Genomic DNA, 12854 nt, shown 5'->3' on the forward strand with positions numbered 1-12854 from the left:
GATTTTTATTAGCATTTGCATGCCGACTTAGTCCTGGCTCAATCTTAATTTTTATGCACGAAGGTTTACTGGGATTCCTCTGAAAAACACTGAGAGAATAGAGAATAAATTAAACACAGTGTGCCACAGAATGTCAGGAAATACCTAGAGAGGTGACCTGCCCAACAAAGCCCTTTGTTCAGGTACAAAATAGCATGTAAATGTTAATTGGCCTATAATTTCTTTGTTATCTTTTTAATGGGTATATTTATTATGGTGAAGAATACATGTTTTAAAGAGAAAGTTTTATTTTTTTGTTAAACCATTCTCAATCATGTGAAAAAATAGGTAACTGACATTTTTCTCCCCTTGTGATGTCAGAAAGGGATCTTATTATAATAATACCACCCCTTAATCTGCACTATCCAACCATGGCATTGACATTAAGTGTAGAGATCAGCTCATTTGCATTTAAAAGGACACACCCAAAAATGGCACATTTTTGCACACACCTACAAAGTGCAATTTTAACATGCTGTAACAAATTAAGTTCAACAAATTAAACTTGTTTTTATAAGTTAGGTAAACTAATCACTAATTGTTACCTAAAATAGGTTGAATTGACTTGCAAAACCAAGTTGTTTAACTGCATGCTGCATTTTTTTCGATAAATGGCACGAAAACGGTAGACTGGTATTATCACCAATACTAAGGGTGCGTTCACACGACAAAATTTCGGGAGTGACAACCGTATTTACTTACAGGTGTGAGTCTGGAAGTGTCCTGCTCACACAGCAAATTAAAGACACAAATAGAACACTGCCTGTATGAATGAGGAACCGACCTCAAACCTGTATGCTAGTTACACGCGGCGCCTGTAACCATAGTGACGGACGTAAATATTTAAAAAAGTATTATTTATGCAATGGGCAAAACTTTATTTATGTAATAAAAACAGCTGGCTTGTGTAACGCTTACCATTGTGCAGATAAAAATAAACAAGGGTGGTTCCTTATTAAAGTTTTAATTTCCAAAATGAATGAACATAAAATCAGTGTCAGCAACTGCACGTTTTACCAAAGCAGATATATTCAATACAAAAGTAATCATAATGATTTGTGAAGCAAATCGATACGTTTTTGCAAGAAATTGATCTTTATTTAAAGCATTAACGCAGCCAAATAGGAAGTGCTCTTACGCTCCCGCTCTGTACGTGGCGCAGAGAGTATGATTTACCAACCGCAGGCAAAACCAGCCTCTTAGCGCCACCTAGAGAGCGGGAGCGTAAAGGCGCACTTTATATGTTGCCAAGGTTCTGTATGGACAGTAATAATGTTGTAAATAACGTTCAATATCCTGCAAAAGCCGACCGATTTGCTTCACAAGCAGCAAATTATGTCACCAGGAGTCATGGGGATTACTTTTGTATAGATATATCTGCATTTTGAGCTCTCAAAGGGACGGATATTTTGCCCTGAATTATATGAATCACAGATGGGTTTTTTGCAAAATATCTTCTTTATTGCTTCACTGAAGATAAAAGGTGAGTAAATAAACTGCTATTTTTTATATTCCTTTTATTATACACTTAACATTATAATAATCATACACTTTTAAGGTGTAAACATAAATAATAAATAGATGTAAATATATCACACTTACTGGGCTGCACGCGATTCTATGCGTTATGTAATATGTTCTGTGGCGTCTTTGAAGTTAATATACTACCCAGTCTCACAAAGTTTCGTGATATAGTCACGTATTTTTTGGATTCTTTTTTCGTGCTATTATCACGAAATTTCGTGTTTTTTCGTGATCGTATAACGAATTCCTGTTTTCGTGTGATTATCACGTATTGGTTACTCAACTGCTTTTTCCTATTTTTAAACCATTGTCGCTTCGGTTTAGGGTTAGATTTGGTGTTTGGATTAGAATGTCACTTTATATATTGGTTTATACCAATTTTTCCGATTTATTTTTTTATATGTCGCCTGGCGTTAGGGTTAGAGTTGGGTTTGGTTAGGGATGTCATTTTATGTAAATCTAACCCTAAACCGAAGCGACAATGGTAAGAAAATAGGACAAAACAGTTGAGTAACCAATACGTGATAATCACACGAAAACAGGAATTCGTTATACGATCATGAAAAAACACGAAATTTCGTGATAATAGCACGAAAAAAGAATCAAAAAAATACGTGACTATATAACGAAATTTCGTGAGACTGGGCTGTAATATAATATCACATTAACCTTATGGAGCAATTCTGCTGCGTAGTTTCCTGTCATTTTCATTCACTGTAACGTAACACAGAGAGCAACAAATGATGTGACAGACAACTGGTTGTCCAGTGCGATTCCGTTCACACACCACAGTTTCTCTGTAAATACGGTTGTGAAACCCGAAAAGTTACGGGTGTGAGGTCGGTTATAGAATTCTGCTGCGTAGTTTCCTGTCATTTTCATTCACTGTAACGTAACACAGAGAGCAACAAATGATGTGACAGACAACTGGTTGTCCAGTGCGATTCCGTTCACACACCACAGTTTCTCTGTAAATACGGTTGTGAAACCCGAAAAGTTACGGGTGTGAGGTCGGTTATAGAATGCGGTTGTCAAACCCGTAAATAACTGAACTGCGTGTGAACGGAACCGTCTTAAGGACTCAAATACGGGTTTCACAACCATATTATGGTACCGTGTGAACGCAGCCTATGAGAAGGGTATGGAAATTTTATCATCATGAAATGATGCCCTACACTCTAAAAACCGTTGGGTTATTTGTTTTACCCAATAGGTGGGTTAAACATATTGGGTTGTTCTGTTGGGTTATTCCTAGCTTGTATTGGGTTATTTCCATAACAACCCAGAGAGTTGGGTTAAAATCGGGCTCACGTCACGCATTTTGAATTTCAACGGTTGACCGGTGCCACTGCTGAGTGCGGACAGACACGAGAGGTACGTTTTAAAATATATATCTCTGTGTAATGTTTTATTTTGCTACAAAGTGTCTTTAAGCTCTAAAACACAGTAAACTATCAGTCACGTTTAAATAAGTGTACAAAAACGCTGTTGTCTAGTTTTTGTCCGTTACACCTGTTTCATTGATTAACTGTTACCGATGCCAAACGCGTTTTTAAGCCATCATAAACGTAGAGAGACATCGCAATTTATTTTAATACTAAACAGCACCAACAGCATGAGCCCTTACGAAAATGAATCATTTCTTTTTTTAGTAGTATAACGTTAGTTTCATGGCGTATTGATTGCCATATTGCTTTAACCATGCTTTCTGTAACAGACAATGTTTTTTGGTTTAAAGTGTAGTAAAAACCGTTTTTTAACTTTTGTAAGGGATGCAACCGGCTGTTTTTTGCTCCAAATATTTTATTTTGGCGGTCTGTGTTATAGACACAGAGCTGTAATATAAATGTGATTCTGAATGTAAATGTCTTAAGAAATGACTCGATGGCATTTTATTGTCGTTTTACTTCAGTATAATCCCTGATAAAGCACTGTTTAATCCTGCACGTACTGTTTACTGTAACCCTGGTAACGGTTGAATTTGCTCTTCAGCGACATCTACTGTCAAAATAGAGTATTTATTCAGCGTGCCAGATGTGTTTGCTTTGAGATTTAATTAATTATTATTTTCTTTAAATGTAGACATTCTTGGAGATGTTGCATTAAAAACCTTACAAAATGGCCAGCAAGATGGTTCAGCCTTCCTACAGTACCAAGAGGCAAAGCAAACATTTATTAATTTGCAACCTGTAAGTATCATTTATGACACTTAGTTTTTTTATCCTGTTTATTTGTGCATATTTACATTGTGAAAATTCTGTCTTCAGGTCAGAAAACAAACATAATTCAGTATTTGGAGGAGGAGGTATGACGAAGACCCCATGTACTCCTATGGGATGAATTCGACTAATCACAAGCCTTTGTTATCGTGGGGAGGCATGCATGGCCCAGGAGCAAGACCAGCAGTTGATACATGCTTTAATTTTTTTTTTTTACATTTTATACAGAGTATCCCAGGCCTTTCACTACTGTTAAGTAGTTTCTGTAACACTCAATACATTTTGTACCATGTGATGTTTCCTGAACACACTGTCACCTGCTTAAAGGGACAGTTCCCCCAAAAATGAAAATTGTCATAATTTTCTTCCTCTCCTGTCGTTACAAACCTGTACACATTTTTTTGTTCTGATGACCACAAAGGAAGATATTTTGAGTAATGTTTAAACCAAACAGATCATGAGCCCCATTGACTGTCATAGTAGGAAAAAAGAATACTATGAAAATGAATGGGGCTCATGATCGGTTTGATTTCAAACATTCTTTGAAATATACCTTTGTGGTTATCAAAGTAAAGACTTATATACAGGTTTATAACAACATGAGAGGGAGAAAATTATGACAAAATGTGTGAACTATGCTTTTAAGCAGTTTGTAGTTGGATAAGATTGAGTAGATTTGTTTTGTTCTTATGTTTTTGTTTATTTATGTATGTATATATTTATGTATGTGTGTATGTATTTATGCTTCTATACATGTCTGTATTTATACATTTAAATGCAGGTGCAAATGACTAAATGAAAATAAAGCATTATAAATGTATTTGTAAGTTTTGTATTATTTATTTATAAAGCAAATAATAGTAAATAATAATAATAATAATATTAATAATAATGGGGTTAAAACAGCATTGCAAAAATAACCCAACAAATTGGTTATTTCATAACCCAGATAATTGGGTAAAACTTTCTACCCAATGCATTGGGTTAAAATAACCCAACAATGGGTTGGTGCTATAGTAACCCACCATTGGGTTATTTATTGGGTTATTTTTAACCCAACTGTTTTTAGTGAGTAGGATATAATTGTATCATCATGACACATTTCATTTTTTGATTGGTTAACTGTGCAAGTTAGGCTTCAGGACACTGGGTTCGGGAAACAACTAATCACTTTATGATTGGTACAATGTAAGTTATTGTTCAAAGTGTTTACCATTAAATATTAAATGAGCTGTATTTGGACATTACAGTAAAATTCATGCTGTTCTGCATGAGGAAAACGAAAAAACTTGGTGAGTGAAAAAGTTCATTTTTTTCCTAAATGTCAATGCAATTATAGTCAAACCATCATATGACAAGAAATAAAAGGAAACATGGATTTTAAGCTACTTTTGGCCGTACATTACATGCTCTACACAACTGATTTACAATGACTTCTCTTCACCTCATCAATCGTGCATGAGCTAAATTTGCACTGCATGGCCAAGGCATGGCCAAGGCATGGCTGACATGCTATGGGATGATAAAAGATTAATTTGCCTCATCTCCACATTTATAAAAAACTTGAATAGATTCACATTTAAACCTTCTCGGCTGTAAATGCGCTGCTGTAATTTGAATGCAAAATGGTGCAGAAAAAAACAAGAGATTGATTCAAGGTGTCAAAAGTGAGGAGGTGTCTGGATTGAGTTATGCGATACAGTACAGTTTGAAAGATTGCGGTAGTCCACTCAACCCTCGACAGCTTCGCCCTCAGATTCGGCCTGCAGGATGAAGAGTTGGGCCATGCAAATGTGACTTGTTGGGCGTTTGCGGTGTTTCCTGATTTGCATAATTGAAATATTCTGTTTATATGCAAATATTCTGTTTTGTTATATCTGCAAAATCACCAGTGCTTATTACTTCTGCAATTATGAAGAAAAATTGTACACACTTGTGTTTTTTTCTTTGAACGATCAATTGCAGCTGGGTGTAAAAAAATTGTTACGACTGCTGCCAATAAGTGGCGTGTAAAAGCAAAATGAAATGTGATTGGTCGCTTTACATCACATAGTACTACCTACGATGAGGTTTTCTTATTTATGGAGCTGTCTTTTTGAAATACAGTGCTGCCTTTATTCATGAAAGGAACACTACGGTATGGCACTCCACTGGGAAGTGTACCGATGGGCAAAGTAAATGTTTGCTGTTAGCTTTTTCTCAACCTAATCCCTGCAGAGAAACTTAACAAAGTACCTGATGTTGAAACTGTTTTTGAATCAGTTACACTGTGCTGCACCTTCCAACATCATGTTTTGAACTCCCACTGGCATGTATGATTAGATACCTGTAAACTGGGGTAATTGAAACAGTGCTAAATGGTGATTGAGGATAAGACCTGCTTATGATACAGTAGGGCTACCATTTAAAGGAAATGATACAACATTAATATATTAAGATGTTTAAACGTTTAAATTCAGATAATAAATGTGTTCTGAGTTCGTCACACCACAGAAAAATGTGTTCTGTTATCTGTTATTAACCATCCAATTTCCCCAAGTAAATAAAAAAGGTTTCAAAATTTTGGAAAAATAGGCAGGATTATCTGCTCGCAAACACTGGGGGTGTGTCTGCTGTCTGCATTGAAGCCACGCCCACTCATGGGAAAGCTGCCATTGATTTTCATTCTTAAATCAAGATGCATTTTCTTGATGAGCAATATGAAATTAAGTTTAGTTTTTAAACAAAGTAAAAATAAAATGTAAGTAAATCTGTGCTTAAAACAAGCAAAAAAAAAAAAAAAAATCTGCCAATGTGGTAAGGAGTTTCTTTATTTTTTCATTATTTATGTGTTTAAGATATAAAGTATAGTATCTAAAAGTTTAGGACTTTTTTTCTTACCCCATTGGCAGATTTTTTTAAGCACACTTTTGCTTAATATAAAAAATAGTCTAAATAAAAACTAGACTTAATTTCTTGGGTTATTTTGCTCATCAAAAGAATGCATCTTGATTTATGATTTTTTTAATTTTTGTACTAAAAGCCACCGTTTTAGCCCCACCCAAATAATCTTGAACACCGAATGCGGTATAAAACACAATTTAGGACCAGGGGCGAGGCCAGAAACAATGGGCCTTTATAAACAGGTTGGGCAATGCATATAATATAAACTGTATCCCAAGTTACTTTGATGCTGCGTAACACAATGTTTCAAAAGGAAAAAATATAAAACGACTTATAAACAATAAGGGCATAACTATATGGGCAAGTGGATCTATGCCAGATATAAAAATCGTGCAACAGGTGTATGTGTGTTTGAGTTCTTCTCTGAAAAGGATAATAATCAAATCTATCAATCAACATTAGAGCGCCACCCTCAGGCTGAATTACGTGAGGACAGCAGAACTCTTCCCAAACTGTTTTGCATGTGTTCAGTCATTTAAATGTAAAATGTATTCCACTAGCAGTTAATCATAGGTTACTCATACAGCCTATTATAAGAGACGGAGCCTGCCCCACTTAAATTCATAGTGGTAATATACTCCTGACTATAAATTGTAAATAATACTACTGTAAATAACTACGACACAATGAGCACTGAGAGAATGCTGAACTTACCTTTACATTTCCTACTGTATTAGTCTGAGACCGGGCTGGAAATAATCACATCAAAATCCATTATCTTTGATCATAATGTGTTACTTCGCGCAAAGAAGAGCAAATTTCTCAGATGCGCAGTTATCATCGAGGATTGTAAATTTTTTCTATATGCAAAAGTATCCAAAAGTGTTTGAAGCAGGTAAACAGACAACAGCAGCATACAAAAAACCCATAGATGTCATCAAGTAAAGACTGTTAAGCTCCATGATTTGCTTCGCTTTTTTTTCAAATTCATTGCAACCGCGCAAATTTACTGTTGCCTTATCGAAGGCAGAACTAACAATCATTGATGAAACAAATTTAACGTTTTGTGCTGACAAGCATGTGCACCTATAGGGTAAACGAAAACTATGAAAGTTCCTGAACATGGAAACTTCCAATTATTCTTTTTATTAATATATAAATAAATGTATAGTGTGATAAAGACATTTATTTGTAGTACTATTATTTTTTGTGAGTATTAAATATATATATATATTTGTCTAGAAATATTTTAAGCCAATATTTGGACGTGCGTCACTCGCGGATAACTGGAAATGGGTAAAGAGCGGGACGTGGGTGTAGCTGAGGTGGCTGGTTGCTGAAACCACACCGGCTAGCTCGAATTTAGTGACAGCAGTGGCAGTTCACCCATCACTCAAGTGGCCACGCCCTTAATTATGCAGAACTTTAATGCTTAATATAATTTAAACGGATGAGTTACAAAAAAATTCACCCCCCTCACATGTGTCATGAAGGGCAAAATTAGCCCTGTAAAGAAAAAATTTTCACTAAACTTACATTTTTGAATTGTATTTTTGCTTTGCTTATTTACTTAAAATTTTAAGGAGTTTCAACTTAAAATGTTTTGTTCAGATACTTAAATAATTGACCCATCTATTTACTTCAAGTTACCAGGACTTACAAAATGTAGTTGAAAATCATTAACTTTCTTAAGTTGATTGAACTTGAATTTTAAGTTCACAATTACACAAAGTCCAGGTTACTTGAAATACAAAAGCAAAATATGTTGAGTGAACATTGTTTTTACAGTATACTAAATTTATTCAACATACTTATGTTTTTATGTTGAGGCCACAAATACTCTTGTCAAGTCAACCTACAAGTTAGTTGAGAGAGTAAAAACTTTTAGAAAAGATGTTGAAGACTCTCAGCCTGTAAGTTAACTCCTGTCAGCATTGCATTGTGAGCGAATCTTTCAAACGTGGTAAGGAGCGTCACATTTCGGGCTGATGTCAGAGGTATTCAGACCAGTCACAACGTACAGATTAGCTGGCCAATCAGGGACACAGAGTACGGTAACCATAAACCAAGCAAACACATTGTATTATACCAAATACACAAAATAACATTGTTCATTCAACTTAAAAAGCACCTATTTTATTGCTAAAAAACAATTAAAAAACTGCAAGTTGTGTCAACTTCAAAATATTAAGTTGAAACAGTTAAAATGACACATCGTTTTTTTTTACAGTGTATACTGAACAAAAATAATTTTATACCAAGCTGTAAACATATTATTTTTTGCTGTAAAGGTGGGCATTTTAACATGGAGGTCTATGGGAATTGACTCACTTTTGGAGCCAGCCCCTAGCGGACAGTCGATAAATTGCAGTTTAAGTTCCTTCTGAATTTAACTTCATCAGCGAGATTGGAAGATTGGCCTTCAGAACAATTCTCTGAAATGACTTTACGTGGACTTCAAATAGGTCATGTCCTGGGAAATGTTCTTAATATTTAGAAATGAAAGACATTGATTTACTATGAACCTGTTAATTTGTGTACTTCTTCATTAAATAGCTCAGGATTGTGAAGTGCTTGTAATTACAGTCTGGTCTAATTTCTTTCATTTAGATTTGGATGTAAATGCATTTGGTTGTGGGTAATGTCTTGTAAGTGATACAAACAGAAAGCTCTTGCGTGGAGAGATGTGAACGGGCAGACTGTAGCAGCTGGGCTGGGGTAAAAACTTATAAAAGATTTTATATTGTGGAGGGATTTTGACTTGAATTTCACTGCAGCAGGTTTTAGACAGTGAGGAGACCTGAGCAGTTGTGTAATGTGATTTCACAGAGATTGAGCAGCAGCATTTTGTATACGCTCACTGAGATTTTATGAAACTTGGTGGAAGAGTTACAGTAGATGTGAAGTGATTTTATTTTGCTTTGGTTGTGGCACATGAAATGGTTGTTTATACAATAAACATGTATTTATGGATGGAACACAGTTTATAAGAATGTATTGCTTTATATAAATTCAAGCTTATTAAAATGATGTGATTTTTGTGTGTGTTTTAAAATACTGTTGAAGTTGTGATTTACTTACAAAAATGAATGTTTCCCCAGACACATCATTTTTTTGAACAAGGATTGTCAATTTTCTGTAAAGAGCTTTTGTTGAAGGAATATTCAAGGGTTTTTAAAGTGTGACTTCTTGAAGGGTGATTTATTTTACCAGCTTGTCATCAGTCAAGTAGAGTTTACACCAGGGAAAATTCTTAAAAGCTTTTTTAAGTTTTCCATCAATCAAAATTGTAAAGTGTGTAGTAAGTAGAGGGCATAAAGACAACATCAGCCCATCTGCATCCGTCAGTAAGAGTCAGTGACTTAAATACACCGGATTGGATTTTAAGATTTGATATTGCCTAAAAAAAGTGATGAGATGAGTTAGATCTGGACAGGGATAAGATGTGACAATTTCTTTAGACCAGTTTTGTGAATTTAAAATAAAAAAATAATCTTCTACCAGTGTCACAAAAAATACCCATAATGTAGGGTTCAAATCAAATCACTTTATTGTCACATTACCAACAGCACATATGCAGTGGTGAATGAAAGTCTCACATTATACTTTTTACATATTACATAGCATAACACAAACATTATGTACATAATTAATACTTTTTTTACATTGCAGATGTACACAAAATGCACAAACAACACAATAGACACATGAAGTGCACAGTGTGTGTGCACAAGTACACTAATACACAATGCGTTGGTATTGGGATATGAATTGCAGCAGGTTAGGGTTGATAATTGGGTTACGTTAGGGTGCAGGTTATTGTGCGTGGTAGTCCATTCTTGTTAATTGTGGTGCATGGTAAAGATGGATTGGAAATGTGCGTGTATAGTGTGTAAAGTTTTGTACTTACTAAATTATTACAAAATATCTATCAAATATTATTACATATTTATCTATCAAATATTATGACCTGCCCCTGGATAGGCTGCATGTCATCACATGCATGGGGCAAGCTGTCACAACAGAACCTACAAAATAGCCAATTAAAAAATATATATAATTAAAGAAGCCACTTATGTTAGCTTATATTTATCTTGTTTATAGGATGTTTAGATATTTTACTTGTAAACAAGACAAAGATGCTCATTAAAATATGATTTTTTTCAGTGGTGTTGCTTAGCAGCAGTAACAGCTTAAAGTTAGCGTATAAACTTTTTTTGTTTGTTTGTTCATTATCAGTTTTGACCATTGTGCCCCTATGGTACTCACAACATAAAGGTCATGGGTTTGATAAAAAATGCTAATTTACAAGAAAACATGTCAGAAGCACTTAAATGGTTCTGCATCTGAGCTCCTCATACAATATGTATATGAAGAGCTTTGCATGATTAAATAACTGTGGCCTCCTGTGGTTTATTGCTTTAATAAATCTTCATTAAAGATATTTTAGCTAGCACTTTTTTTTTAGGTTTTGTGTTGACACCTGTTCACTGTTATTGTTATGTGCTTCTATAACATAACAAAAAGTTTAGTTTTTTTCAGAATCGCTAAATATTCTAATTGCTCATTAACATGCCAAGACCAATTTTGCATAACAATGTCATCCCAGACACCCAAATTAAAAACAATGACACAGGTTCAGAATTAATTAGAAAAGCCAAGGAAACAATATCTGACAAGTAATCAAAGCCTATGACACAATAAAGTTACGATTTCAAACTTGTGCCATATTAAAAAGTTATGCGGTTATTGTTATTGAATCCCAGACTTGTTACGATACAATTGAGAGGAGGAAGCAAATGCAGGCGATCAGAACAGGTTTATTGTAAAAGATGGTAAACACAATGAAACAACAGAGTAAATGACTGTCCAGGATGATGGCAATGGTGATCGAAGGTCTACGGTGGTTTGATGAAAGTAGCAGAGTGAAGTCGGTGATGAGTGTGATGACGGCCAGTGGATGAAACCAGAAATGGACCCGAACACTCACACGGAGACGACGACACGAAACACTAATCCAAACACACGAAGACGAGAGACGATAATCCAAGTGCAATGGCTGGAACATGAATGAGGATCTGACAACAGGAAGAGAGATGCGTGAGTATTTGTAGCTGAGTGTAGATGAGGATCAGCTGGAGCGAGACAATCAACGCACAGGTGACAACCATCAACTAAACGAGCACATGGAGACAACGTGAGTACAAACACAAACACAAAACATGACACGGAGGAAACAGTGGATTTCCTACCGTGACAGTACCCTCTCCCCTAGGAACGCCCCTTGGCGTTCCCAGCCTGCTTTACCTGAAGATTGTAATCATCAATAAGGCGGTGATCCAGTATGTCCCGAGCAGGAACCCACCTTCTCTCCTCCGGACCGTAACCTTCCCAATCCACCAAGTACTGAAAACCGCGTCCCCTCCGTCTAGAGTCCAGAATACGATTAACCGAATATGTGGTCTCCCCATTAACGATACGAGGCGGGGGAGGAACCGGGGCAGGCGGATTAAGACGGGAAAAAATCACCGGTTTAATTTTGGACACATGGAACACGGGGTGAACCCTCCTGTACGCCGGTGGAAGGCTAAGACGCACTGTTACCGGATTAATGATTTTGGTAACAGAAAACGGGCCAATAAATTTGGGAGCAAGCTTATTCGAAACGGAACGCATCGGAATGTTCTGGGTTGAAAGCCACACTCTTTGACCGACGACGTAACGGGGAGGCTTCGACCGGTGGCGATCGGCCTTAGCCTTGGTGCGCGACCGTGCCTGGAGCAGAGCTCTGCGAGCTCTGGTCCAAGTGCGGTGACACCTCTGGACTAGTGCGTTAGCGGAGGGGACCGACACCTCGGATTCAGTACTGACAAAATTTCGGCTCACCCGCATATTTCTCCGGAATCGGAAGGCGTGGTTCGGACTGGGGAATACCCCCGGTGGCGATCGGCGGTGTGGGTGGCGTGGGGGGCGCAGTGGGTGGCGATAGAAGAGGTTGTTGCGCCTGAAGAGCGAGCTCGGAAACCTTCGTCACCATTGTTTGAAAGGCTCGACCCATCTCATCTATAGCCTTGTCCTGACGATCCATACGGCTCACCGTTCGCTGTAAGAACTCTTCTAGATGAGATGGGGAGCGATCGCCCGCTGCTTCCATGATGGTCAGATCCTTCTGTTACGATACAATTGAGA

The 12854-nt window shown here is 36.6% G+C and overlaps 1 long non-coding RNA gene across 1 annotated transcript; it reads left to right on the plus strand.

The window, feature by feature from the left end:
* Positions 1 to 2732: 2732 nt before the first annotated feature.
* On the plus strand, positions 2733 to 4602 carry LOC135749376 (uncharacterized). The gene is made up of 3 exons (XR_010532358.2): positions 2733 to 2937; positions 3646 to 3752; positions 3831 to 4602. It is a non-coding gene; the product is annotated as an uncharacterized lncRNA (long non-coding RNA).
* Positions 4603 to 12854: the final 8252 nt, after the last annotated feature.

Source organism: Paramisgurnus dabryanus, chromosome 16 (genome assembly GCF_030506205.2).
Source record: "Paramisgurnus dabryanus chromosome 16, PD_genome_1.1, whole genome shotgun sequence".
NCBI lineage: Eukaryota > Metazoa > Chordata > Actinopteri > Cypriniformes > Cobitidae > Paramisgurnus > Paramisgurnus dabryanus.